General features: G+C 36.3%; 2 long non-coding RNA genes across 2 annotated transcripts; both read right to left on the reverse strand.

Annotated features, from left to right (window-relative positions):
- Window positions 1-12,777: 12,777 nt before the first annotated feature.
- Window positions 12,778-13,908, reverse strand: LOC113103144 (uncharacterized). Its single transcript, XR_003291286.1, has 3 exons — window positions 13,528-13,908; window positions 13,261-13,325; window positions 12,778-12,872 (listed from the first exon to the last, which is right to left on the reverse strand). It is a non-coding gene; the product is annotated as an uncharacterized LOC113103144 (long non-coding RNA).
- A 6,476-nt stretch (window positions 13,909-20,384) lies between these two features.
- Window positions 20,385-21,106, reverse strand: LOC113103142 (uncharacterized). The gene is made up of 3 exons (XR_003291285.1): window positions 21,071-21,106; window positions 20,804-20,868; window positions 20,385-20,409 (listed from the first exon to the last, which is right to left on the reverse strand). It is a non-coding gene; the product is annotated as an uncharacterized LOC113103142 (long non-coding RNA).
- Window positions 21,107-26,033: the final 4,927 nt, after the last annotated feature.

A 26,033-nucleotide genomic window follows, 5' to 3' on the forward strand; every position in this document is an offset into this window, starting at 1 on the left:
GCTTCTGTAATTACAAACAAAAACACCTATCTTTTCAGATATTTTGTTACAAAAAATGTTCTATAAATAGGAATGGTTTGTTAGAGATTAATTAATTTGGATCTGATCTAATTTCAACCTCTTATTTGAATCTTTTGGTTCAAATTTGCTATGGGGTGTGCCGACACAAACTAATGCGGGATTAGTTGTAACAAAATGTTTTTTGTGCCAAAATTCAAATATATTTTAAAGATATTGCTGAACATTTATTTAACAATTTAGCAAAAGTATTATGAGTAGAGGATTGTACTTCTGCTGTTAGAAGGAAAAAGGTTCAAGTGAGTGCTCTGGCGCCTCATGTGCCTGCTGTTAAGCTTTGTCTGTTCATTATCATAATAAAAAACAGGAACTTTAAACACAAACACACAATGCTCAGTTTTTATGTAGTAAAATCTGTACCTTTAAGCGTTATCACCTTACTGCCCTGATGTAAAACATTTTCTATTATGTGGATATTGGAAGCGAGTGAAGTATGTAAATAATATTTACAGAAAATTTTGATTTTGTGTCCAATTTTAGTTTCAGGTTCTAGCCTAAAATGATCATTCGTTTTGGCATGTGAATTTATATATTTTAATTTAAAGGATTTGTTGTGGAGCTAGGGGAACTTAAATAGCCTAACTATGTTTAAATTGTTTATTATTATTATTATTATTATTATTTATCATATATTTATTTGACCATCTAACTTTAGCACTCACTATTCTAAATCTACTCTTTAAAAAAAAAAAAACTAGATCGGGACTCCAAAGCGCCTTTAGCAAATCATTTGAGATCAGGACTTCTGAGTGAGTTTGCAAAATAATTGATTCAGATCGGGACTCCAAATCGCGTTTCGCGAATTATTTGAGATCAGGACTTCGGAGTGAGTTTGCAAAACATTTAATAGATCGGGACTCCGAAGCGCCTTTCACGAATCATTTGAGATCACTTCGGAGTGAGTTTGCAAAAGATTTGATTCAGATCGGGACTCCGAAGCGCTTTTCCCGAATCACTCCCACCCAGCAATGCCTTGTTGAAAAGACATCAAAAAGACGTCATTGGCTGACATCGTTAAAATGTCCATCTTAATTCTAAAGCCTTACATTTAATTTCAAGAATAAATTAATTATTAGGCTACGTAAAAATGTAATTATAGGCTTATTATTAGCCTATTAATAATTACTCTCAAAATAGGACAACTGACAAAAAAGTAACAACAAAAAACACATTTAATAATAAGTCAGATATAGGCCATAACAACAACAACGAAAAAAAAATATTTAAGATATGTATTTATTTTTATCACCTTTGTCTGTACTTTATTATAATAAAAAAACAGTAATTTTAAACACAAACACACACTGCTCAGTTTTTATGTAGTAAAATCTGTACCATTAAGCGTTATCACCTTACTGCCCTAATGTAAGGAATTATTATTATTATTATATAAAACATTTTCTTTTATGTGGATATTGGAAGCGAGTGAAGTAGGTAAATAATATTAACAGAAAAAATTGATTTTATGTCGAATGAGAGACCCAACTTTAGTTTCAGTTTCATTCTAGCCTAAAATGATCATTCGTTTTGGCTTGTGAATTTATATATTTTAATTATATTTTCTAAATACTGTTAAATGTAAAGGATTTGTTGTGGAGGTAGGGGAACTTAAATAGCCTTACTATGTTTACATTGTTTATTATTATTATTATTTTTATTTATCATATATTTTATTTGACCCTCTGACCTTAGCATTCACTATTCTAAATCTACTCTTAAAAAAAAAAAAAAAAACTAGATCGGGACTCCGAAGGGCGTTTCGCAAATCATTTGAGATCAGGACTTCTGAGTGAGTTTGCAAAATATTTGATTCAGATCGGGACTTCGAATCGCTTTTCGCCAATTATTTGAGATCAAGACTTCAGAGTGAGTTTGCAAAACATTTGATAGATCGGGACTCCAAAGCGCATTTCGCGAATCATTTGAGAGCACTTCGGAGTGAGTTCGCAAAAGATTTGATAGATCGGGACTCCAAAGCGCATTTCGCGAATCATTTGAGATCACTTCGGAGTGAGTTTGCAAAAGATTTGATTCAGATCGGGACTCCGAAGCGACTTTCGCGAATTATTTGGGATCAGGAATTTGGAGTGAGTTTGCAAAACATTTGATTCAGATCGGGACTCCTAAGCACGTTTGGCGAATCACTCCCACCCAGCAATACCTTGTTGAAAAGACATCAAAATGACGTCATTGTCAGACGTAGTTAAAATGACCATCTTAATTCTAAAGCCTTACAATTAATTTCAAGAATAAATTAATTATTAGGCTAAGTAAAATTTTAATTAAAGGCCTTTAATTAGCCTATTAAAAATTAATCTCAAAATAAGACAACTGACAAAAAAAGTAAGAACAAAACACATTTAATAATACATCAGATATAGGCCATAACAACAACAATGAAAAAAAAAAATCTATTTAATATATATCTATTTATTTTTATCACCTTTGTCTGTTCATTATCATAATAAAAAACAGTAACTTTAAACACAAACACACACTGCTCAGTTTTTATGTAGTAAAATCTGTACCGTTAAGCGTTATCACCTTACTGCCCTGATGTAAAACATTTTCTTTTATGTGGATATTGGAAGCGAGTGAAGTAGGTAAATAATATTTACAGAAAACTTTGATTTTGTGTCGAATGAGAGACCCAACTTTAGTTTCAGTTTCTTCTAGCCTAAAATGATAATTCGTTTTGGCTTGTGAATTTATATCTTTTAATTATGTTTTCTAAATACTGTTAAATTTAAAGGATTTGTTGTGGAGGGAGGGGAACTTAAATAGCTTGACTATGTTTACATTGTTTATTATTATTATTATTATTTATCATATATTTATTTGACCCTCTAACCTTAGCATTCACTATTCTAAATCTACTCTTAAAAAAAATAAAAATACTACATCGGGACTCCGAAGGGCGTTTAACAAATCATTTGAGATCAGGACTTCTGAGTGAGTTTGCAAAATATTTGATTCCGATCGGGACTCCGAATCGCGTTTCGCGAATTATTTGAGATCAGGACTTCGGAGTGAGTTTGCAAAACATTTAATAGATCGGGACTCCGAAGCGCCTTTCACGAATCATTTGAGATCACTTCGGAGTGAGTTTGCAAAATATTTGATTCAGATCGGGACTCCGAATTGCGTTTCGCGAATTATTTGAGATCAGGACTTCGGAGTGAGTTTGCAAAACATTTAATAGATCGGGACTCCGAAGCGCCTTTCACGAATCATTTGAGATCACTTCGGAGTGAGTTTGCAAAAGATTTGATTCAGATCGGGACTCCGAAGCGCGTTTCCCGAATCACTCCCACCCAGCAATGCCTTGTTGAAAAGACATCAAAAAGATGTCATTGGCAGACATCGTTATAATGTCCATCTTAATTCTAAAGCCTTACATTTAATTTCAAGAATAAATTAATTATTAGGCTATTTAAAAATGTAATTATAGGCCTATTATTAGCCTATTAATAATTACTCTCAAAATAGGACAACTGACAAAAAAGTAACAACAAAACACATTTAATAATACGTCAGATATAGGCCATAACAACAACAATGAAAAAAAAATCTATTTAATATATATCTATTTATTTTTATCACCTTTGTCTGTTCATTATCATAATAAAAAACAGTAACTTTAAACACAAACACACACTGCTCAGTTTTTATGTAGTAAAATCTGTACCGTTAAGCGTTATCACCTTACTGGCCTGATGTAAAACATTTTCTTTTATGTGGATATTGGAAGCGAGTGAAGTATGTAAATAATATTTACAGAAAACTTTGATTTTGTGTGGAATGAGAGACCCAACTTTAGTTTCAGTTTCTTCTAGCCTAAAATGATAATTCGTTTTGGCTTGTGAATTTATATCTTTTAATTATATTTTCTAAATACTGTTAAATTTAAAGGATTTGTTGTGGAGGGAGGGGAACTTAAATAGCCTGACTATGTTTACATTGTTTATTATTATTATTATTATTTATCATATATTTATTTGACCCTCTAACCTTAGCATTCACTATTCTAAATCTACTCTTAAAAAAAATAAAAATACTACATCGGGACTCCGAAGGGCGTTTCGCAAATCATTTGAGATCAGGACTTCTGAGTGAGTTTGCAAAATATTTGATTCAGATCGGGACTCCGAATCGCGTTTCGTGAATTATTTGAGATCAGGACTTCGGAGTGAGTTTGCAAAACATTTAATAGATCGGGACTCCGAAGCGCCTTTCACGAATCATTTGAGATCACTTCGGAGTGAGTTTGCAAAAGATTTGATTCAGATCGGGACTCCGAAGCGCGTTTCCCGAATCACTCCCACCCAGCAATGCCTTGTTGAAAAGACATCAAAAAGATGTCATTGGCAGACATCGTTATAATGTCCATCTTAATTCTAAAGCCTTACATTTAATTTCAAGAATAAATTAATTATTAGGCTATTTAAAAATGTAATTATAGGCCTATTATTAGCCTATTAATAATTACTCTCAAAATAGGACAACTGACAAAAAAGTAACAACAAAACACATTTAATAATACGTCAGATATAGGCCATAACAACAACAACGAAAAAAAAATATTTAAGATATATATTTATTTTTATCACCTTTGTCTGTACTTTATTATAATAAAAAACAATAATTTTAAACACAAACACACACTGCTCAGTTTTTTATGTAGTAAAATCTGTACCATTAAGCGTTATCACCTTACCGCCCTAATGTAAGGAATTATTATTATTATTATGTAAAACATTTTCTTTTATGTGGATACTGGAAGCGAGTGAAGTAGGTAAATAATATTAACAGAAAAAATTGATTTTGTGTCGAATGAGAGACTCAACTTTAGTTTCAGTTTCATTCTAGCCTAAAATGATCATTCGTTTTGGCTTGTGAATTTATATATTTTAATTATATTTTCTAAATACTGTTAAATTTAAAGGATTTGTTGTGGAGGTAGGGGAACTTAAATAGCCTAAGTATGTTTACATTGTTTATTATTATTATTATTTTTATTTATCATATATTTATTTGACCCTCTAACCTTAGCATTCACTATTCTAAATCTACTCTTTAAAAAAATAAATAAAAAAAAACTAGATCGGGACTCCGAAGGGCGTTTCGCAAATCATTTGACATCAGGACTTCTGAGTGAGTTTGCAAAATATTTGATTCAGATCGGGACTCCGAATCGCGTTTCGCCAATTATTTGAGATCAATATTTCAGAGTGAGTTTGCAAAACATTTGATAGATCGGGACTCCGAAGCGCATTTCGCGAATAATTTGAGAGCACTTCGGAGTGAGTTTGCAAAAGATTTGATTCAGATCGGGACTCCGAAGCGACTTTCGCGAATTATTTGGGATCAGGAATTTGGAGTGAGTTTGCAAAACATTTGATTCAGATCGGGACTCCGAAGCACGTTTGGCGAATCACTCCCACCCAGCAATACCTTGTTGAAAAGACATCAAAATGACGTCATTGTCAGACGTAGTTAAAATGACCATCTTAATTCTAAAGCCTTACATTTAATTTCAAGAATAAATTAATTATTAGTCTAAGTAAAATTTTAATTAAAGGCCTTTAATTAGCCTATTAATAATTAATCTCAAAATAAGACAACTGACAAAAAAAGTAACAACAAAACACATTTAATAATACATCAGATATAGGCCATAACAACAACAATGAAAAAAAAATCTATTTAATATATATCTATTTATTTTTATCACCTTTGTCTGTTCATTATCATAATAAAAAACAGTAACTTTAAACAGAAACACACACTGCTCAGTTTTTATGTAGTAAAATCTGTACCGTTAAGCGTTATCACCTTACTGCCCTGATGTAAAACATTTTCTTTTATGTGGATATTGGAAGCGAGTGAAGTATGTAAATAATATTTACAGAAAACTTTGATTTTGTGTCGAATGAGAGACCCCAACTTTAGTTTCAGTTTCTTCTAGCCTAAAATGATAATTCGTTTTGGCTTGTGAATTTATATCTTTTAATTATATTTTCTAAATACTGTTAAATTTAAAGGATTTGTTGTGGAGGGAGGGGAACTTAAATAGCCTGACTATGTTTACATTGTTTATTATTATTATTATTATTTATCATATATTTATTTGACCCTCTAACCTTAGCATTCACTATTCTAAATCTACTCTTAAAAAAAATAAAAATACTACATCGGGACTCCGAAGGGCGTTTCGCAAATCATTTGAGATCAGGACTTCTGAGTGAGTTTGCAAAATATTTGATTCCGATCGGGACTCCGAATCACGTTTCGCGAATTATTTGAGATCAGGACTTCGGAGTGAGTTTGCAAAACATTTAATAGATCGGGACTCCGAAGCGCCTTTCAAGAATCATTTGAGATCACTTCGGAGTGAGTTTGCAAAAGATTTGATTCAGATCGGGACTCCGAATCGCGTTTCGCGAATTATTTGAGATCAGGACTTCGGAGTGAGTTTGCAAAACATTTAATAGATCGGGACTTCGAAGCGCCTTTCACGAATCATTTGAGATCACTTCGGAGTGAGTTTGCAAAAGATTTGATTCAGATCGGGACTCCGAAGCGCGTTTCCCGAATCACTCCTCCCACCCAGCAATGCCTTGTTGAAAAGACATCAAAAAGATGTCATTGGCAGACATCGTTATAATGTCCATCTTAATTCTAAAGCCTTACATTTAATTTCAAGAATAAATTAATTATTAGGCTATTTAAAAATGTAATTATAGGCCTATTATTAGCCTATTAATAATTACTCTCAAAATAGGACAACTGACACAAAAGTAACAACAAAACACATTTAATAATACGTCAGATATAGGCCATAACAACAACAACGAAAAAAAAATATTTAAGATATATATTTATTTTTATCACCTTTGTCTGTACTTTATTATAATAAAAAACAGTAATTTTAAACACAAACACACACTGCTCAGTTTTTATGTAGTAAAATCTGTACCATTAAGCGTTATCACCTTACCGCCCTAATGTAAGGAATTATTATTATTATTATGTAAAACATTTTCTTTTATGTGGATACTGGAAGCGAGTGAAGTAGGTAAATAATATTAACAGAAAAAATAGATTTTGTGTCGAATGAGAGACCCAACTTTAGTTTCAGTTTCATTCTAGCCTAAAATGATCATTCGTTTTGGCTTGTGAATTTATATATTTTAATTATATTTTCTAAATACTGTTAAATTTAAAGGATTTGTTGTGGAGGGAGGGGAACTTAAATAGCCTATGTTTACATTGTTTATTATTATTATTATTTTTATTTATCATATATTTATTTGACCCTCTAACCTTAGCATTCACTATTCTAAATCTACTCTTTAAAAAAAAAAAAAAAAAACTAGATCGGGACTCCGAAGGGCGTTTCGCAAATCATTTGAGATCAGGACTTCGGAGTGAGTTTGCAAAACATTTTATAGATCGGTTTGATAGTTTCTCTTTTCTTCAACTCGAATTACGCTTTTGTTACTTGGGAGTCGAGTAATAATGAATAATTCGTTTGTTCTGCAATACATTATACACATACGGAGTTAAAAATGTGCTCTTTTCTGATCCCAATGTCAATAATTTCACAATTTCAGATAAATACTATTTCTTATGTAATATTGATAGGCTACTTTCCTATTTATGTCTTCTTGCCATTCTGTCATGTTAATGAAGATGACACGAAAATCCCAATTTTCAATGCTTGAAATTTCAGTTTTTTTCGACAAGGGGGTGGAAAATAGTAAAGTCCATCTATTTTCAAAGCTGAATGTTACGTTCCCACTTTTTAACTAGTCTAGGGGAATGGAGGAATATGTAACAAAGAAAAGGAAAATCCACATGGAGCCTCTGGTCCCAGTCCCAGCTCTGAAGAACACTGCCAACCACCAAAGGATCCACTATAATTCGATTTATTATACTTCTTTAATACATGCAGGAGTAGCAAGAACAAAGAAAACAGGCTTCAGGAGGGGGCATAGCCAAAATAACAAACAAAACAGCAGCTTACTCCATTTTGAAACTAACTTACCGAGCACAGGGAAAAATAAATAACAAAAAGACAATATACTTCCTTAACTACCTAACTGGTCCAAAAAACAGGAGAAAAGGAGTTAAAAGAAATGGGCACCCTCCTCCCTACAAGTTATAAAGTAGACAACTTAAATATTGAAGACAGGACTACAGAAGTATTAGCAATATTGAGTGGAGTTCAACAGTCTAGGTGGGAGCAGCAAGCAACAGTACACAAACTGAAACTCTAGCACAAAATTGGCATTAGGCATCAACTAACAACAGTACCAAAACCACAACACTAGTCTGGGGCTGCAGAGAGGGTCCATGCAGGGAGAGGGAGATGGCTCAATCTTTCTCCTATCCTCTCTCTTCCAACTGTGCTTTCTCGGTGCTTTTATAGCTGGTTCCTCTCTCTGGAGGAGCCAGTGAATGAGTTGATTGGTCATCACGAGTATCAGGTGTCAGTAATCAGCTCCTATCAGCACAGCACAGGAGAGAAAAGATGACCGAGAACAAACAAAAGCTCTTGACTGACCCCAGAACAGTACAACCTACGTCACAGGACGTAACACTGACAAATAGCATTACAAATGCTGACAAAAATAAAATCTGGGCAGAAATCACTCAAAAAATAAACGATGCTAGCTATGAATATGGACAAATCCCAGACAAAGTCAGGAATAAGTGGAGGGACTCCGCAAGTGTGACAAAACAGAGGGCTGTGGCACGTAAGAGGGAAGCAAACAAGACTGATGGGGTATCAGTTCAGTTCCTCCTGTCCCTACAGAGGAAGAGACAGTTTTGGCCATCCTGAGCCAAATGCTTTAAATTCAGTTGTACTGCATTATCATGCTGTTGGAAATTTATGGAGGTGGTGGGTGATGGAAGCACACATGACTCTTTTGTGTGGGACACTTCTGCAGTTTGCAGGTGGCTGAAGAGGGTGCATGGCTTTGGTGATAGCTGGCTGCTGGAGACATGTCCTCTTCGCCCATTCGTCCTTTCACCTGTGCAGCATCCAGCCACCACTGCAGTTTAAATCATTTGTTTAATCTGACATAATTGCTGTTAAATATTTGGTTTCTTTGCTGATATGTATTAAATGAACACTTAAAAACATAAAAAAAAACTTTTGCAAACAGTATAAACCGTCTCTCTCTCTCTCTCTCTCTCTCTCTCTCTCTCTCTCTCTCTCTATATATATATATGTGTATTCACACACAAACACATTTGTAGAGAGTATTTTCTATATTCTAATCCTGTAAAAACAACAAACAACTCACTTATTTATAATTTGTTTTGTTACTTTATTTAGGTACATTCATTTAAAATTAAAAGTTTACTATAAAAATAGGCCAACAGTAATTTGAGGGTTAACATTTTATATAAGTGAAAACCTCTAACACACTGTTTTACCAATGTTTTTAAATTAAAATGATACAAAGATAAGTCACTTGACAAACTCACCGTTTCTTCGCACAAACGAAACAATGGCTGCCTTCTAATCCGCAAGATCAATGCTTTCAGAGGGCACTTCAAAGGGAGAATAATCGCGAGGGCCACGCTGCTATATACTTTCAAACTGAATTTGTAATAGTAACAAAAAGGCGATTTTTGTGATAAACTTAAACTACAACCTTAAGTCTTTTAAATCACTCAAAGTGGATGGTGAAATCTTCTAAAGGAATAGGGCACAGGGTCGATAACAGCCCAGGTGCTGCGCAATCAGTGACATCGACACAGCAAACTAACGACGAACTATGCCTCTAACCACAGGTGGAGAGCTGTCGTTCCAACGACACAAGTTTGTGATGCAGTTTGCGAATGTTCGTTTGAACTATGGTTTCGGGAAACACCGAATCGTTGAACCTCGTTGGTAACTACGAACTTGCGACCATAGTTGGCTAACGATGCTTTTGGGAAACGCACCCCAGGGGCATAAGGTGGTTTCCCATGGCACTGTAAATGACGTGTTCGGTGGCCTTGCTGCCCCACTTTTTGACTGCTTCTGTAATTACAAACAAAAACACCTATCTTTTCAAATATTTTGTTACAAAAAATGTTCTATAAATAGGAATGGTTTGTTAGAGATTAATTAATTTGGATCTGATCTAATTTCAACCTCTTATTTGAATCTTTTGGTTCAAATTTGCTATGGGGTGTGCCGACACAAACTAATGCGGGATTAGTTGTAACAAAATGTTTTTTGTGCCAAAATTCAAATATATTTTAAAGATATTGCTGAACATTTATTTAACAATTTAGCAAAAGTATTATGAGTAGAGGATTGTACTTCTACTGTTAGAAGGAAAAAAGTTCAAGTGAGTGCTCTGGCGCCTCATGTGCCTGCTGTTAAGCTTTGTCTGTTCATTATCATAATAAAAAACAGTAACTTTAAACACAAACACACAATGCTCAGTTTTTATGTAGTAAAATCTGTACCTTTAAGCGTTATCACCTTACTGCCCTGATGTAAAACATTTTCTATTATGTGGATATTGGAAGCGAGTGAAGTATGTAAATAATATTTACAGAAAATTTTGATTTTGTGTCCAATTTTAGTTTCAGGTTCTAGCCTAAAATGATCATTCGTTTTGGCATGTGAATTTAAATCTTTTAATTATATTTTCTAAATACTCTTAAATTTAAAGGATTTGTTGTGGAGCTAGGGGAACTTAAATAGCCTAACTATGTTTACATTGTTTATAATTATTATTATTATTTATCATATATTTATTTGACCATCTAACTTTAGCACTCACTATTCTAAATCTACTCTTTAAAAAAAAAAAAAAACTAGATCGGGACTCCAAAGCGCCTTTAGCAAATCATTTGAGATCAGGACTTCTGAGTGAGTTTGCAAAATATTTGATTCAGATCGGGACTCCAAATCGCGTTTCGCGAATTATTTGAGATCAGGACTTCGGAGTGAGTTTGCAAAACATTTAATAGATCGGGACTCCGAAGCGCCTTTCACGAATCATTTGAGATCACTTCGGAGTGAGTTTGCAAAAGATTTGATTCAGATCGGGACTCCGAAGCGCGTTTCCCGAATCACTCCCACCCAGCAATACCTTGTTGAAAAGACATCAAAAAGACGTCATTGGCAGACGTCGTTAAAATGTCCATCTTAATTCTAAAGCCTTACATTTAATTTCAAGAATAAATTAATTATTAGGCTACGTAAAAATGTAATTATAGGCCTATTATTAGCCTATTAATAATTACTCTCAAAATAGGACAACTGACAAAAAAGTAACAACAAAACACATTTAATAATACGTCAGATATAGGCCATAACAACAACAACGAAAAAAAAATATTTAAGATATGTATTTATTTTTATCACCTTTGTCTGTACTTTATTATAATAAAAAACAGTAATTTTAAACACAAACACACACTGCTCAGTTTTTATGTAGTAAAATCTGTACCATTAAGCGTTATCACCTTACTGCCCTAATGTAAGGAATTATTATTATTATTATATAAAACATTTTCTTTTATGTGGATATTGGAAGCGAGTGAAGTAGGTAAATAATATTAACAGAAAAAATTGATTTTGTGTCGAATGAGAGACCCAACTTTAGTTTCAGTTTCATTCTAGCCTAAAATGATCATTCGTTTTGGCTTGTGAATTTATATATTTTAATTATATTTTCTAAATACTGTTAAATTTAAAGGATTTGTTGTGGAGCGAGGTGAACTTAAATAGCCTAACTAGGTTTACATTGTTTATTATTATTATTATTTTTATTAATCATATATTTATTTGACCCTCTAACCTTAGCATTCACTATTCTAAATCTACTCTTAAAAAAAAAAAAACTAGATCGGGACTCCAGGGCGTTTCGCAAATCATTTGAGATCAGGACTTCTGTGTGAGTTTGCAAAATATTTGATTCAGATCGGGACTCCGAATCGCGTTTCGCCAATTATTTGAGATCAAGACTTCAGAGTGAGTTTGCAAAACATTTGATAGATCGGGACTCCGAAGCGCATTTCGCGAATCATTTGAGATCACTTCGGAGTGAGTTTGCAAAAGATTTGATTCAGATCGGGACTCCTAAGCACGTTTGGCGAATCACTCCCACCCAGCAATACCTTGTTGAAAAGACATCAAAATGACGTCATTGTCAGACGTAGTTAAAATGACCATCTTAATTCTAAAGCCTTACATTTAATTTCAAGAATAAATTAATTATTAGGCTAAGTAAAATTTTAATTAAAGGCCTTTAATTAGCCTATTAAAAATTAATCTCAAAATAAGACAACTGACAAAAAAAGTAACAACAAAACACATTTAATAATACATCAGATATAGGCCATAACAACAATGAAAAAAAAAAATCTATTTAATATATATCTATTTATTTTTATCACCTTTGTCTGTTCATTATCATAATAAAAAACAGTAACTTTAAACACAAAAACACACTGCTCAGTTTTTATGTAGTAAAATCTGTACCGTTAAGCGTTATCACCTTACTGCCCTGATGTAAAACATTTTCTTTTAGGTGGATATTGGAAGCGAGTGAAGTATGTAATTAATATTTACAGAAAACTTTGATTTTGTGTCGAACGAGAGACCCAACTTTAGTTTCAGTTTCTTCTAGCCTAAAATGATAATTCGTTTTGGCTTGTGAATTTATATCTTTTAATTATATGTGACTGGTTGTGTGTGTGTGTGGATCAAATCACACGGAGAACAGGTGGATGGTTACTCAAGTCTTGCTTTACTGGGCCTGGGACAGACAAAACTGGGACAAACACGACCAAAAGCTGGTTAGTGTAGGCTATCAAAGCATCAACGTTGCTCAGAAATCAGCAGTGAGAGATGTGAGACTCTGCTGGATTTACATTTTTACAGAGTGATCGTGAACATAGTGGAATAAAATTCAAAATAAAACACATTAAAAGAAATAAAATGTCTCTGTTCTCATTACTTCACATAAATACAGAGAAACTATAACCTTAAGTAACCATCATTTTGCATATTTTTGTATAAATGAAATGCAGAGAAGGAACAACTAAAATGGCGCTGTTACTCTGTTAAGCACATGTGAGCATATGGCACGTGTTAATGCCAACACTTAATTCGGCTTATATTTTTACACAGAACATGACAAATGTGAATATAAAACATACCTGGGACAAACACGACCAAAAGCTGGTTAGTGTAGGCTATCAAAGCATCAACGTTGCTCAGAAATCTTAAATGAAATCAACAGATATGGAGTTCACAGGCAGGTTAACATACACACGCATCACATTTAATCATCGCAATTAACACATTTTGACTCTACTGACAGACAGGCAAATGAGGTAAACTTGTGTGTAATATTAAAGTCCAATCTTGCACTTGAAAATAATATAAACTCCGTTTATGACGCAGCGCTTATTGATGCGACTTACCAGCAGTGAGAGATGTGAGACTCTGCTGGTAATTACGTAACTCCGCCCACAATATCACGCACACAAATGCGAGTGACTCAACAGCCAGCCAATGTCGAGTTTCCCCCAATTAATGCATGAATTTAACAGAATTATTTAAACTCCGTTACATACACCCCCCTAAATTCTGCAAAATTGGGGTAGAACCAGCATTTGTAACAACTAACTATACAGTAGAGATTGAAGAAAAAAAACAAAAAAAGGTGTGTGCAAAAGAGCTTTTTAATACAGTATGTCAGAATTAATCTCTTCCCCAGGAAGTGTGATAGAATGGAATGGTACCAGGTTCCACACTAAACACAGACTATAGGAGGTGCAGTCTACACAATCCCAGTGTTTACAAATGTATCTCTGCTCTTTAAATGTATTTTGATCCAAATTAATTCCTCAGACTCTTTCTCAGAGAGGAAAAACTCACTTCAAAGTCATTCTCTTAACATCACGGTCAACTCGTAAATATGAATCATCATTTAGAATCAGTTATTTGAAACAAAAATGTCCCTTAACAACTCCACTACAAAGTTAGTTCCTTGGAAAATAACTGGTGCATCACCGTGTGAATCACGTTCCACAATTTTCTGACTATCAATTTCACAAATAAGTCTGTTAGGAGGCTTTACTGATCTCCCTACTCGTGTAGTGATTTGGCTTGCAAATGTACTTGTAGGCTGATTGCATATGACAGAGGCAAGTCTGTCATCTGGCTCATTCAAACGACTGGGGCACTCATTTAGCTTGGTTGTAGGTGAACTGGCTGTACTCTCACCATGTTCAGGAATATGCTCAAGTTCTGCACTGTACTGATCATTTCCAGAGTTCGCAGGAGTCATCTCATCAGGAATGTCTGAAACGCCACCACAAGTGGCAACCTGCATGTCATCACTGTCTTGTGTCCCATCCATCCGCAATAACCATTCAGATGTCTTTGAAACAGGATCAGGACCATCCATCAGAGCAGAATCAAGAGCACTGCCACAGGTAGCACCAGTGGAATCTGATCGAACTGATTCTTCCTCACTATCATCCCAGGATAAGAAATTCACTGGAAGCAACAAATTACGGTGCACCACTTTCTCTTTGCCAGTCTGAACATCCCTAATCTTGTACACATTGACCTCTGGTTTCACTGACTGAACCTCATACAAAACAGAGTCCCACTTGTCCGCAACTTTCCTTTTTCCTTTCTCTCCACGGTTAGCCAGCAAGACTCTATCTCCCACTGCTAAGGGTAAACCTCTGACCTTCCGATTGTAAAGAATGGCATGGCGGTTCTGCTCTTTGAGACTGTGTTTCCGGGCAATTTCTGCTGCTGCGCTCCGATCTCTTCTCAGTGCAGTGACAAACTCATCGTGGCTGACCACCCTCTCATCGCAAAGGACATGCTGAAACATGATGTCGATTGGCAACCTTGGGATACGCCCAAACATAAGATAAAAAGGGGCGAACCCAGTGGTTTCATGCACAGTACAATTGTAACTGAAGGTCAGTGTTTTTAGAAGCTGTGGCCACCTCGCCTTGGATTTCACTGGGAGAGCTCTTATCATATTACCCAAGGTCCTATTGAAACGTTCTGCCAGACCGTTACCCATAGGGTGGTATGGTGTGGTGTGCGATTTTTTTACACCAGTCATCTCAAGCAAGTTCTTAATGATTTTGCTTTAAAAATTTGCACCCTGGTCTGAGTGTATTCTCTTTGGAAATCCATAAATGCAGAAGAGATCATTCCAAAGGCGATGGGCAACTTGCTTAGCTGACTGGTTGTGACAAGGGAAGGCATGTGCCATCTTAGAAAAATGATCTGTCACTACTAGGACATCAACGACCTTCCCTGAACTCTGTTCAGCACTCCAAAAGTCGATGCATACTAGTACCATGGGCTCAGAGGTGTGAATATGTTCAAGTGGTGCACAAGCATTTGGCTCTGGTGTTTTTCCGACAACACACCTCTTGCAGTTTTTGACATGAAGCTTGACGTCTTTACTCATCCCTGGCCAAAAGAATCTTTCAGCTGCGAGAGAGAGTGTTCCGGCACTACCCTGATGTCCAGCTGAGTCATGAACACCTTGGAGAACATCATGCTTTAGAGAATCTGGCACAACGTATTGAAAGAGTTTCTTATTCATCAGTCGATCTGTCTTTACTCCGTACAGCACACGATTACGAATCTTTAGCTTTTTCCAGTGCTTCAAAAGGCGTGTCACAGAGCCAGGTAACTTTGCTTTCTCACTCTTTGAAGGACGTTTATGTCTCAGAACATAGTCGATGGCTTTACTGACTATGTTGTCCTGCTCTTGGAGATTTGCCAGTCTGGAAAACGGGATTGCAACAGATGGATCTTCATCAGGTAGCTGGAGTGACGTAGTACTTGTCACAGGTAATGGGCTAACTCCGCCATCGCAGTGAGCACCCAGAAGAGCAGAAACTTCAACAGCACCAATGGATCCAGGACATGAGTCATTCACACCATCCTGCAGCTTGCTCTCAGTTCCATCGTCACTGGTAGCCTGCACATTCTGACAGTTGTTAGTGACACGGAAGGCATCTTGCACGGTCCCGGTAACAACACCATTCACCTCATCCAAGAGAGAAACGTATGGTTCTTTCAACAGACGATGGCTGACACAGGACTTGACGAAGGGCTCTCTGCTCAAGGCATCTGCAACAACGTTCTTCGTGCCAGGCACAAACTTCAGGTCAAAGTCATACGCAGCAAGCTTCGCCACCCATCGTTGCTCACACGCATCCAATCTTGGTTTGGTTAGAATATAGGTCAAAGGGTTATTATCAGACCATGCAGTGAAATGTCTCCCTTTTAGCCAGTGGCTAAACTTGTCACAAACTGCCCACTTTAAAGCCAGAAATTCTAGTCTATGTGCTGGGTAGTTCATCTGAGACTTGGAGAGTGTTTTGCTGGCAAAAGCAACTGGACGTGCAATTTTCTCTCCTGGGGGCACCTGAGATAACACTGCTCCTATGCCATCGAATGAAGCATCAACAGAGAGTATAAAGGCATGACTGAAATCTGGGTGTGCTAGAGTCACACTGTGCAGTAGGTCTTGCTTCAGAGTCTCAAAAGCAGTACAACACTCACTAGTCCAATCCTCGGGTGAAAGCTTCACGACACTGAGTGGTTTCCTCATCCGACCACACTTCCTCGGAGCAGTTTTCTGTGACCGATCTGACAGGAGACTGAAAAGAGGTTTTGCCTTAGAAGAACAGTCTATAATGAAATGCTGATAATATAAAACCATACCCAGGAAAGATCTGATCTTCTTTTGAGAAGGTGTTATACCATCCGCTTCCATGAGGTCTGTAGTCTGGATGTCACTGATCACCTTTACCTTTTCTGGGTCGGTCTGGACACCATTTCCAGTGACAACGTGTCCCAAGAACCTGACAGATCTCCTGAGGAACATGCACTTCTTTGGCGCAAGCTTTAAGTTGTGTTTAGACAGGCGTGAGAAAACCAATTCCAGTCGGTCAAGGGCTACTTGTTCATTGGGAGCAAAAACCATCAGATCATCCAAGTAGCATAGAAGGCTAGTGAAATTTTCATCCCCGAAAATGGACATTATCCTCATAAAGGTTGCTGGACTGTTGGTCAAACCCTGAGGTAGACGATTGTACTCATGAAGGCCGAAAGGAGAGGAAAAAGCAGTGTACTTCTTATGATCTTCAAACAAGGGGACATTATAAAAGCCAGAAGTCAAGTCCATGGTCGAAAAGAAAACGTTGCCCCCCAAAGCAGCGAGTGCATCAGCTTGGTGTGGGAGTGGGTGAGCGTCCTTCACGGTCTTCGCATTCAGCCATCTAAAATCTGTACAAATACGAAGGTCACCATTCCTTTTCCACACTTAAACAAGCGGAGATGCATATTCACTCCTTTAACTTCCATCTCATTCAAGGCAGTGCGCAGCTTATCATAGTGGCAGGGGGCTACACGTCGATAAGGGAGTCGAAATGGCTTCTCGTCCACCAAATGGATTTTGTGGACAAAGTCAGTGGCTTCCCCACAATCCATTTTTCCACGTGAAAAGGTTGACTCATACTTCTCTATGAGATTCAGAAGTCTATCCTTCCACTCTTCTGACACTTCACAATCATCCAGATCCAGATCCAGCAGACCTAATTTATTTAGCACGTTTCTCCTATCAAAACTGGTCTGCACATGACTTACAGGACTTGCAGCACACTGAACGTTACTCTTCAGGGACTCGGGTGTAGACAACTCCTCCACGGCCAAACAAGTGAAAACATCAACGATCTTCGCGTTTTTCTTAAGAATAATTACTTTGTCTGTAGGGTTAATTATTTTGAATGGCACCCATCTGCTGCCCCACATAGGTGTGATGACTCTCCCTATGATCACGTTCCTTGGACGACTTTTACAGAGGGTTGGCTCAACAATGACTGTGGTCCCAACAGAAACAGCTGTTGACTCTGGAAGCTGAGCCCAAGCGAGATGTTCATGATGCAGTTCAAGAGTAATTTTCTCTTTCAACTTAGCTGTCCCCACTCTATCAGGCATGTCTTCACCCTTCCATCGTTCCACATTCGAAAGTAGAGACAGGAATTGATGACATTCAACATCCTCTGAGTTAACTGTGCTGGACACAAGTCTCCAGTATCCGTCTGTCTCTTTCATTTTTTGAATCAGCCATTTGATAGCATTGCTGCCCAGAATCAAATCGTCGCTTTGGCCTGGAACTACTAAAACTGGAAACAACCATTTTGCAGGCATAAACTGTGAGCTCAAGCTCATACATCAATTTTGGGGGAACACGTTGTCCGCCACAACCAATTATGACAACATCACTAGCAGGGAACTTTTGTAAATTGGGCTTATGCTGTAATAAGAGACGTTCAGCAGCCTCACTCATTGTGCACGCCATGGAGCCACTGTCAACCATAGCTTTCAATTGAAGGTCACCCCATACTGTTGCTGGTGTGTAAAACAGACTATCAATTCGCTGTACTCTGTGCGTGGTCTGAAAAATTATAGGTTTCCCTGCAGGCTCAACAGAACTAGAAAGACTATAAACTGAGGTTGGGTCATTCATACAACACTGGTTTGGAGGAATAAACTCACGATCTACACTGTCCTCCTTTGAGTGCAGATCTTCTAGTTTCCCAGCCCTTGAGAAGACAGAGATTTCACTCTCTCAGGACAAACAAAGCGGGAATGGTCAGGAGAGTGACACTGGAAGCACAACTTTCTTTCAAGACAATGTGTGAGGCCAGAATGATCAGGGCTCGAACAGACAGTGCATAGCAAGTCATTGAGGCCTTTTACTCTAGGTAGATTTACCTTGGGCTTCACACGTGAACTTGGTTCTTTGCTGGCAGACTCTTTCAACAAGACTTTTTCCAACAAACTCATGACTCGCTCCAATGCAGATGCTTCCAGAGACCTAGACTGCTGGACATCAGAAGAAACTGGATGTGCTGCAGACGACAGTTCAACTTCAGTTCTGTTCACAGGGATTCTAGTGGGTGCTGCATTCCTTACTGCAGATACAAGACTGGAATCTGACTGATATTCATTCAAAATATCTTGAACTTCCCTCACAGACCATGCGCCAATTGGTTTAGATCGAAAGGTGATGGCAAGCTCTCTACACGGACAGTGTCTGATGAACATGCGGGTTACCTCTATTCCTGGACAATCCAGTACTTTACCCTGTTCTTTCAAGCGCTCAGCAGCGACATCAACTGCACGATTTAGCCTGATCCAGTACCCGAAGGCATCCTCATCTGGTCTGGGCATGGTGGTGTAAAAGTCAGCCAATGGAAGAGGAGAGCAAGGAGCAGCTTCGAAGTGTTTCCTAAGAATACTAAAGATTGCATCAGGGTTATGCACAATGTCGATGTCACAGTTTCTTATGCCAAACTTGACCACATCCCTTGCTTTGCCTCTTAGATGGACCATAATCTCCTCCGCTTGATGCTCTTTTCTCAAATTATTGCGTTTTACATAGTCTCTCATGATATCTATCCACTCATCCAAGTCAACAGCATCAGAAACTTCTCCCCTGAAGTTAGTAGGTTCTCTCACATTTCTAGATAAGGACAACTGGCTTTGTATCAGGTCCAGCATTTGTGAAGCTGTTCCATCTGCAGTCACATTTTTGGAGGATTTATCAACTGAATGTGTGTCAACTTTATGTGCTGGGCTTATTCTGGTGACTATGTTGTCAGCAATTTGCTGACCTACCTGGCTGATTAGGTCAGTCATTTCAGTGATTGCATTTGGCGGCTGTGCATTAGGGAATGGAGTAGATGAAAACACACCCTTTGTTCCCTTGAAGCATCTGCTGCAAAACTTGTGCATGATCCCTCACAAACTAACGGATCAGAATCTGAATTGTAACTGTCTGTGACTATATGAGCATCACCCTGTACATCAGGCCCACTGAACTGTAAAGACTTTGGCACTTTCAATAAACCCCCATCCTCTACCTTTACTTCCACAGACTGGAGTGGTGATAGTTATCAAACCACTCATAATGAATATCAGTACTTGTAAAAAAAAAATGAATACAATAAATTAAAAACCAAAAATGTGCTGTTGTCCGTATAGCAAATTGTCCTTAGTAGATATCGAAAATTGCTTAAGTGCAGTCACTGTACCAAAAAAAAAGGTTCCTGAGCAAAATTGTGTCCACCTGACTCCAGCGAAAGCTTTAAGATGAACCCTCGGGCCGCTTCAGGAGCAATCTTGATTGAAGAAACAACAGGTCACGGCACCATTGTGACTGGTTGTGTGTGTGTGTGGATCAAATCACACGGAGAACAGGTGGATGGTTACTCAAGTCTGTTTTACTGGGCCTGGGACAGACAAAACTGGACAAACACGACCAAAAGCTGGTTAGTGTAGGCTATCAAAGCATCAACGTTGCTCAGAAATCAGCAGTGAGAGATGTGAGACTCTGTGAGGCTGGATTTACATTTTTACAGAGTGATCGTGAACATATAGTGGAATAAATTCAAAATAAAACACATTAAAAGAAATAAAATGTCTCTGTTCTCATTACTTTCACATAAATACAGAGAAACTATAACCTTAAGTAACCATCATTTTGCATATTTTTGTATAAATGAAATGCAGAGAAGGAACAACTAAAATGGCGCTGTTACTCTGTTAAGCACATGTGAGCATATGGCACGTGTTAATGCCAACACTTAATTCGGCTTATATTTTTACACAGAACATGACAAATGTGAATATAAAACATACCTGGGACAAACACGACCAAAAGCTGGTTAGTGTAGGCTATCAAAGCATCAACGTTGCTCAGAAATCTTAAATAAAATCAACAGATACGGAGTTCACAGGCAGGTTAACATACACACGCATCACATTTAATCATCGCAATTAACACATTTTGACCCTACTGACAGACAGGCAAATGAGGTAAACTTGTGTGTAATATTAAAGTCCAATCTTGCACTTGAAAATAATATAAACTCCGTTTATGACGCAGCGCTTATTGATGCGACTTACCAGCAGTGAGAGATGTGAGACTCTGCTGGTAATTACGTAACTCCGCCCACAATATAACGCACACAAATGCGAGTGACTCAACAGCCAGCCAATGTCGAGTTTCCCCCAATTAATGCATGAATTTATAATATTTTCTAAATACTGTTAAATTTAAAGGATTTGTTGTGGAGGGAGGGGAACTTAAATAGCCTGACTATGTTACATTGTTTATTATTATTATTATTTATTCATATATTTATTTGACCCTCTAACCTTAGCATTCACTATTCTAAATCTACTCTTAAAAAAAAATAAAAATACTAGATCGGGACTCCGAAGGGCGTTTAGCAAATCATTTGAGATCAGGACTTCGGAGTGAGTTTGCAAAACATTTAATAGATCGGGACTCCGAAGCGCCTTTCACGAATCATTTGAGATCACTTCGAGTGAGTTTGCAAACGATTTGATTCTGATCGGGACTCCAAAGCGCGTTTCCCGAATCACTCCCACCCAGCAATGCCTTGTTGAAAAGACATCGAAAAGACATCATTGGCAGACATCGTTAAAATGTCCATCTTAATTCTAAAGCCTTACATTTAATTTCAAGAATAAATTAATTATTAGGCTATTTAAAAATGTAATTATAGGCCTATTATTAGCCTATTAATAATTACTCTCAAAATAGGACAACTGACAAAAAAGTAACAACAAAACACATTTAATAATACGTCAGATATAGGCCATAACAACAACAACGAAAAAAAAATATTTAAGATATATATTTATTTTATCACCTTTGTCTGTACTTTATTATAATAAAAAACAGTAATTTTAAACGCGAACACACACTGCTCAGTTTTTATGTAGTAAAATCTGTACCGTTAAGCGTTATCACCTTACTGCCCTGATGTAAAACATTTTCTTTATGTGGATATTGGAAGCGTGAAGTATGTAAATAATATTTACAGAAAACTTTGATTTTGTGTCGAATGAGAGACCCAACTTTAGTTTCAGTTTCTTCTATCCTAAAATGAAAATTCGTTTTGGCTTGTGAATTTATATCTTTTAATTATATTTTCTAAATACTGTTAAATTTAAAGGATTTGTTGTGGAGGGAGGGGAACTTAAATAGCCTGACTATGTTTACATTGTTTATTATTATTATTATTATTTATCATATATTTATTTGACCCTCTAACCTTAGCATTCACTATTCTAAATCTACTCTTAAAAAAAATAAGAATACTACATCGGGACACCAAAGGGCGTTTCGCAAATCATTTGAGATCAGGACTTCTGAGTGAGTTTGCAAAATATTTGATTCAGATCGGGACTCCGAATCGCGTTTCGCGAATTATTTGAGATCAGGACTTCGGAGTGAGTTTGCAAAACATTTAATAGATCGGGACTCCGAAGCGCCTTTCACGAATCATTTGAGATCACTTCGGAGTGAGTTTGCAAAATATTTGATTCAGATCGGGACTCCGAATCGTGTTTCGTGAATTATTTGAGATCAGGACTTCGGAGTGAGTTTGCAAAACATTTAATAGATCGGGACTCCGAAGCGCCTTTCACGAATCATTTGAGATCACTTCGGAGTGAGTTTGCAAAAGATTTGATTCAGATCGGGACTCCGAAGCGCGTTTCCCCGAATCACTCCCACCCAGCAATGCCTTGTTGAAAAGACATCAAAAAGATGTCATTGGCAGACATCGTTATAATGTCCATCTTAATTCTAAAGCCTTACATTTAATTTCAAGAATAAATTAATTATTAGGCTATTTAAAAATGTAATTATAGGCCTATTATTAGCCTATTAATAATTACTCTCAAAATAGGACAACTGACAAAAAAGTAACAACAAAACACATTTAATAATACGTCAGATATAGGCCATAACAACAACAACGAAAAAAAAAATATTTAAGATATATATTTATTTTTATCACCTTTGTCTGTACTTTATTATAATAAAAAACAGTAATTTTAAACACGAACACACACTGCTCAGTTTTTATGTAGTAAAATCTGTACCGTTAAGCGTTATCACCTTACTGCCCTGATGTAAAACATTTTCTTTTATGTGGATATTGGAAGCGTGAAGTATGTAAATAATATTTACAGAAAACTTTGATTTTGTGTCGAATGAGAGACCCAACTTTAGTTTCAGTTTCTTCTATCCTAAAATGAAAATTCGTTTTGGCTTGTGAATTTATATCTTTTAATTATATTTTCTAAATACTGTTAAATTTAAAGGATTTGTTGTGGAGGTAGGGGAACTTAAATAGCCTAACTATGTTTACATTGTTTATTATTATTCTTATTTTTATTTATCATATATTTATTTGACCCTCTAACTTTAGCATTCACTATTCTAAATCTACTCTTTAAAAAAAAAAAAAAAAAACTAGATCGGGACTCCGAAGGGCGTTTCTCAAATCATTTGAGATCAGGACTTCTGAGTGAGTTTGCAAAATATTTGATTCAGATCGGGACTTCCGAATCGCGTTTCGCGAATTATTTGAGATCAGGACTTCGGAGTGAGTTTGCAAAACATTTAATAGATCGGGACTCCGAAGCGCCTTTCACGAATCATTTGAGATCACTTCGGAGTGAGTTTGCAAAATATTTGATTCAGATCGGGACTCCGAAGCGCCTTTCACGAATCATTTGAGATCACTTCGGAGTGAGTTTGCAAACGATTTGATTCAGATCGGGACTCCAAAGCGCGTTTCCCGAATCACTCCCACCCAGCAATGCCTTGTTGAAAAGACATCAAAAAGATGTCATTGGCAGACATCGTTAAAATGTCCATCTTAATTCTAAAGCCTTACATTTAATTTCAAGAATAAATTAATTATTAGGCTATTTAAAAATGTAATTATAGGCCTATTATTAGCCTATTAATAATTACTCTCAAAATAGGACGACGGACAAAAAAGTAACAACAAAACACATTTAATAATACGTCAGATATAGGCCATAACAACAACAACGAAAAAAAAATATTTAAGATATATATTTATTTTTATCACCTTTGTCTGTACTTTATTATAATAAAAAACAGTAATTTTAAACACAAACACACACTGCTCAGTTTTTATGTAGTAAAATCTGTACCATTAAGCGTTATCACCTTACCGCCCTAATGTAAGGAATTATTATTATTATTATGTAAAACATTTTCTTTTATGTGGATACTGGAAGCGAGTGAAGTAGGTAAATAATATTAACAGAAAAAATTTTATTTTGTGTCGAATGAGAGACCCAACTTTAGTTTCAGTTTCATTCTAGCCTAAAATGATCATTCGTTTTGGCTTGTGAATTTATATATTTTAATTATATTTTCTAAATACTGTTAAATTTAAAGGATTTGTTGTGGAGGTAGGGGAACTTAAATAGCCTAACTATGTTTACATTGTTTATTATTATTATTATTTTATTAATCATATATTTATTTGACCCTCTAACCTTAGCTTTCACTATTCTAAATCTACTCTTTAAAAAAAAAAAAAAAAAAACTAGATCGGGACTCCAAAGGGCGTTTCGCAAATCATTTGACATCAGGACTTCTGAGTGAGTTTGCAAAATATTTGATTCAGATCGGGACTCCGAATCGCGTTTCGCCAATTATTTGAGATTCAAGACTTCAGAGTGAGTTTGCAAAACATTTGATAGATCTGGACTCCGAAGCGCATTTCGCGAATCATTTGAGAGCACTTCGGAGTGAGTTTGCAAAAGATTTGATTCAGATCGGGACTCCGAAGCGACTTTCGCAATTAATTTGGGATCAGGAATTTGGAGTGAGTTTGCAAAACATTTGATTCAGATCGGGACTCCGAAGCACGTTTGGCGAATCACTCCCACCCAGCAATACCTTGTTGAAAAGACATCAAAATGACGTCATTGTCAGACGTAGTTAAAATGACCATCTTAATTCTAAAGCCTTACATTTAATTTCAAGAATAAATTAATTATTATGCTAAGTAAAATTTTAATTAAAGGCCTTTAATTAGCCCTATTAATAATTAATCTCAAAATAAGACAACTGACAAAAAAGTAACAACAAAACACATTTAATAATACGTCAGATATAGGCCATAACAACAACAATGAAAAAAAATCTATTTAATATATATCTATTTATTTTTATCACCTTTGTCTGTTCATTATCATAATAAAAAACAGTAACTTTAAACACAAACACACACTGCTCCAGTTTTTATGTAGTAAAATCTGTACCGTTAAGCGTTATCACCTTACTGCCCTGATGTAAAACATTTTATTTTAATGTGGATATTGGAAGCGACTGAAGTATGTAAATAATATTTACAGAAAACTTTGATTTTGTGTCGAATGAGAGACCCAACTTTAGTTTCAGTTTCTTTCTTATCCTAAAATGAAAATTCGTTTTGGCTTGTGAATTTATATCTTTTAATTATATTTTCTAAATACTGTTTAAATTTAAAGGATTTGTTGTGGAGGGAGGGGAACTTAAATAGCCTGACTATGTTTACATTGTTTATTATTATTATTATTATTATTTATTATTTATTATATACTTCTCTAAACCCTTAGCTCACTCTTCTCTCTACTCTTAACAAAAAATAAAAATACTACATCGGGACTCCGAATCGCGTTTCGCGAATTATTTGAGATCAGGACTTCGGAGTGAGTTTGCAAAACATTTAATAGATCGGGACTCCGAAGCGCCTTTCACGAATCATTTGAGATCACTTCGGAGTGAGTTTGCAAAATATTTTGATTCAGATCGGGACTCCGAATCGCGTTTCGCGAATTATTTGAGATCAGGACTTCGGAGTGAGTTTGCAAAACATTTAATAGATCGGGACTCCGAAGCGCCTTTCACGAATCATTTGAGATCACTTCGGAGTGAGTTTGCAAAAGATTTGATTCAGATCGGGACTCCGAAGCGCGTTTCCCGAATCACTCCCACCCAGCAATGCCTTGTTGAAAAGACATC

This window comes from Carassius auratus, unplaced genomic scaffold, assembly GCF_003368295.1.
Source record: "Carassius auratus strain Wakin unplaced genomic scaffold, ASM336829v1 scaf_tig00217811, whole genome shotgun sequence".
Lineage (NCBI taxonomy): Eukaryota > Metazoa > Chordata > Actinopteri > Cypriniformes > Cyprinidae > Carassius > Carassius auratus.